The sequence below is a fragment of the Thamnophis sirtalis genome, unplaced genomic scaffold (assembly GCF_051295495.1).
Source record: "Thamnophis sirtalis isolate CommonGarterSnake01/CBP01778 unplaced genomic scaffold, rThaSir2_p1.2 scaffold_1, whole genome shotgun sequence".
Classification (NCBI taxonomy): domain Eukaryota; kingdom Metazoa; phylum Chordata; class Lepidosauria; order Squamata; family Natricidae; genus Thamnophis; species Thamnophis sirtalis.
This window is the reverse complement of record NW_028261381.1, coordinates 172994039-172999098: the sequence shown is the minus strand read 5'-3', so window position 1 is coordinate 172999098 and position 5060 is coordinate 172994039.

The following is a 5060-nucleotide window of genomic DNA, read 5'->3' as shown; positions in this document are numbered from 1 at the left end:
ACAGCCCTGGCATGCATAAGAATAGGATGTAAACTTGTTTTTTTAAAAGGCATCTTTGGTTTGCGTTAAAACAACTTCAACACACGCAATGTTCTGATTGCACCACAAACGCAGTAGTCATCCTTACCTTTCACAGAGGCACTGAGTTTTATAAATAGGAGCATGATAGTGTAGAATAATCATATCCAAGGACCAGTGGTGGGTTTCAAAAATGTTTGGAAGCTCTTCTGTAGGTGTGGCCTGCTTTCCGGGTCCACTGGTGGAACCTCTTCTAACCGGTTCGGTAGATTTGACGAACCGGTTCTACCGAATAGGTGCGAACTGGTAGGAACCCACCTCTGCCCTACAGGGTACCGTTTTGGCACTTTGGGGGTTGTTAAGAAGGCAAGAACTGAAACAGGGTCCAATAAATGCTTCAGCATTCTCTAGGTTGCCTGTTTTAACGACGTAGTTCAACACCCCCCCCTTCCCCCGAGCTAGCTACTGGACGATATACCTGATTAGGCATAGCTACTGCTGCCCCCCCAAAAGAAATTAGGGGTACCTGAGATTCTAGAAAGAGTGAGCCTGTGCGCACACCAGAAGATGGTACTCAGCCAGTTTCTGACAGGTTCTGGAGAACCAGTAGCGGAAATTTTGGGAGTGGGGATTTTGCAGTATCCTTCCCCTGCCACGCCCACAAAGCCACGCCCCCCCCACAGAACCGGTAGTGAAACCTTTTGAATCCCACCACTGGCGCACGGCCTTCCGCGCATGCACTTTTGGCGTAGCAAGCCCCCTAGGAGCACTTTGCAAGCCTCCCAAACCCTCTGCACGTCCATTTTTGCAAAGGGGGGGGGACGGAGTTTCAGTAGGGAAAAATGCTGTATTCAGTGTATAATGCAGTGTATAAGACGCACCCAGGTTTTCACCCTCTTTTTGGGGAGGGGGGGGAAAGGTGTGTCTTATACTCCGAAAAATATCGTAATCAAGGAGAGAAGCAACTTAGAACTGAGGGGTGGGGTGGGGTGGGGGCACCCGTGACAGGTAGAATACCACCTCTGATTTTAGCCATTGCCTATCCACTGGAGGATGAAGGCTTCTTCCAAGTTATCCAACCTACATGTAGGGTCCTGAGCAGGGGTGGGTTTCTCGCCCCGTTCCAACCGGTTCGGTTGGAACGAGGCCGGCGGCGTCCTCGCGTGCGGCGCACGCATGCGTACTAGCATCTATGCGATGCTCCAGCTGCTCCTGGAGGATCGCGCAGGCGCTGTATGTGTCCTGCGCATGCGTGGAAGCGCAGAATTCAGCAAAACCGGGTAAGGAGCGGGCGCGCGCGGGCGTGGGGGGGGGGCTTCGCCGTTCCCGGAAGTTACTTACTTCTGGGTTCGGCGACCAACCGGATCGCAGGGACCGGTGCGAACCGGTCGAAACCCACCCCTGGTACATATACAGTACATACTCAGGCCCATATATAGATTGGAAACATGCAGCAGAGGCCATTGTCTGGCAGTGGAGAAATAGACAGTGGCTAAAATGATATACACACAAACACACACACACACACACAGGCATGAAATCAAATCTCCTTATTGGCAAGAAGCCCTCCAATCCATTGTATCTGAAGCCACATTTTTCTGTCAGAAGGGTGTTGTTTGTGAGTTTTTACCCAATTTCTCAAATCTGGCTTTTGTTTTCGAGTGACTCTCACTTCTCCTTCGGCAATGGTTTCGGATCTATATTTGTTCTTTATAATATCGATTAACGAAACCCCTTGTTTGTCCACAGAGTAGAGGAATGAATTTGAACCACAAACCTTCCTTCAATTCACACGTAGTGAGAGAGAGAGAGCCAGTTTTGGCGCAGTGGTTAATGCACCATGCTGGGAGACAGGGAGTTCTAGTCCCACCTTAGGCATGAAAGCCAGCTAGGTGCCTTTGGGCCAATCACTAGGAAACTGGGAGTCCTACTCCCGCCTTAGGCATGAAAGCCGGCTTGGTGCCTTTGGGCCAATCACCAGGAGACTGGGAGTTCTACTCCCGCCTTAAGCATGCAAACTAATTGGGTGACTTTGGACCAATCACCAGGAGACGGTGAGTTCTAGTCTCACCTTAGGCATGAAAGCCAGCTAGGTGCCTTTGGGCCAATCACCAGGAGACTGGGAGTTCTATTCCTGCCTTAAGCATGCAAACTAATTGGGTGACTTTGGACCAATCACCAGAAGAGGTAAGTTCCAGTCAGCCTGACTAGTTGGCTCAGGGGCTAAGACACTGAGCTTGTTGATCAGAAAGGTCAGCAGTTCGGCGGTTTGAATCCCTAGTACAGGTCTCCTGCGTGAGCAGGGGGTTGGACTAGATGACCCCCAAGGCCCCTTCCAACACTGTTACTCAAATAGTCCTGCTTTAAATACGCACCCAGCTGGGTGACTTTTGACCAATCTCTGCCTCTCAGTCCAACCCACCTCATAGGGTTTGTTGTTGCGGGGATAATAGGAGGAGGAAAGAATATTAAGCGTTGCTATTTGAGTTATTTATAAAAATAAAAGAGGTGGAATAAAAAATATATATTCTATGCATTTGGCCACCCTTCCTTGTGTATGCAAGCTCTCCAAATATGGTGACACCCCATTTGCTTGCTTTGCACCCTTGCAAAGAGTCGCCAAAAACACTTTGAGAATCCCCAAGAGCCTCACACCCACACCCCCAATCACACCCTCCTAGGTATCAAGATGAATACTCTCCACACTTAGCATATTTACACAGTCACCGTTCTGTTGTTTATTAGAAACGACAGGCCTTTCATTTCAGAAAGCTGTGCTTTAGACTTCAGATTTCATTGCTCGTCACGTTTCCTTTTGTAAAGCTAAGGGATAAGCATTAACAATTGCAATTTTTATCCCTGTAAATATGAGCCAGCCGTGCGCTGCAGCTGCCAAAGGAGCCAAGACAGTTCTAGGCTGCGTTAACAGAGACCCAAGAAGTGTTAACATTGCTTGCTTTATTTATTTATTTATTTATTTACTTACTTACTTACTTACTTACTTATCTACTTATCTACTTATCTACTTATCTACTTATCTACTTATTTATTTATTAGACTTGTATACCGCTTCATAGGGCTTTCAGCCCTCTCTAAGCGGTTTACAAATTTTTTTAGCAAATTGAGTCAGCAACTTGCCCCCCCCCCCCCCAGTCCGGGTCCTCATTTCACCCACCTCGGAAGGATGGAAGGCTGAGTCGACCTTGAGCTGGTGAGATTTGAACCGCTGAACTGCAGATCACAGTCAGCTAAATTGGCCTGCAGTACTGTGCACCCTAACCACTGCGCCACCTCGGCTCGTATAATGCCTCGTAAGATCAAACTTGGAATATGGCATCCAGTTTTGGTCCCTACGATACAAAAAAGATGTGGAGACTCTGGAAAGAGTGCAGAGAAGAGCAACAAAGAGGATTAGGCGACTGGAGGCTAAAACATACGAAGAACGGTTGCAGGAACTGGGTAAGTCTAGTTTAATGAAAAGAAGGACCAGGGGAGACAGGATAGCAGCCTTCCAATATCTCAGGGGCTGCCACAAAAGAGGGAGTCAAACTATTCTCCAAGGCATCTGAGTGTAGAACAAGAAGCAATGGGTGGAAACTAATCAAGGAGAGAAGCAACCTAGAACTGAGAAGAAATTTCCTGACAGTTAGAACAATGAAATCAGTGGAACCGCTTGCCTCCAGAAGTTGTGAATGCCCCAACACTGGAAGTCTTTAAGAAGAGATTGGAAAGCCACTTGTCTGGGAATGGCATAGGCCGTGTCTCCTGCTTGAGCAGTGGGTTGGACTAGAAGACCTCCAAGGTCCCCTTCCAACTCGACTCCCTACCATATTGCTCCCTCTTCTCATTTGTAGAATAGGAAGACAAGGAAATATACCTTCCCTTTGAAAAGGCTGCTCAGTGTAAAGGCGGGAAGCTTTCAATAGACACACTGACATTAACAACACCTGCAGACTATGCAAAAAAAGACTATCAACCAGTCAAACCGAGAACAAAAAAGACTCCAGCAAATCTCTCCACTGGCAATCAGCCCCAAGGTCAGCATAAATCCAAGGTTAACATCAGACAAAGGGTGGGTTTTTTGCCAGCATTACTGCCAGTTCGGGGCATGCGTGAACCACACGCACGTGCCCGACACATACTCCGTGTGCAGTTGCCCCTTAAATAGGAACATTAAAAAAATGAAAAAATAACATGTCATGTCAATTGTGGAACTGGTTCGGAGGCCCGGCAGGTCTGGGTCACTGCTGGTTCCAGCGACCCAGGCTGGCAAACCACTACTGGTTTGGTCGAACTGGTAGGAACCCACCTCTACATCAGACCAATAATCAAATAAACAATACCCCAATCAAGAAACTGCCAAAGCGTCAATAATAAATAGCCCATCTATAAGACTAACTCCACCCACCCAGACAGGCCAGAATATAAAGGTTTTTTTATTTTATTTTATTTAGATTTTATTTAGCATTTATAGGCCGCCCTTTTCCCTAAGGGGACTCAGGGCGGCTTACAATAGTAAGGGAAGGGGAGTGAAAGACAAAATACAGAAAAAAAAAAGTGAAATAACTAAAAAATACTAAAACACAACATTCACTCAGCATTCGGGAGGGGCAAGAGAATTTATCCCCAGGCCTGACGGGCTAGCCAGATCTTGAGGGCTGTGCGGAAGGCCTGGACTGTGGTCAGGGTACGAATCTCCACGGGGAGATTGTTCCATAGCGTCGGAGCAGCAACTGAGAACAGGTAACAGCAGATTGATGATGATGTTACGTAGTTGGTTAATGAAATGTCTATAAGAAAACAAGAAAGTTCAGAGAGCACCAAACACTCCACAGTCATCGTCTTCCTCCTCCTCCTCTTCCTCCTCCTCTTCCTCCTCCTCCTCTCCACAAACCCAATTAGCAATAGCAGTTAGACTTATATACCGCTTCATAGGGCTTTCAGCCCTCTCTAAGCGGTTTACAGAGTCAGCATATTGCCCCCAACAACAATCCGGGTCCTCATTTTACCTACCTTCCGAGGGCTGAGTCAACCCTGAGCCA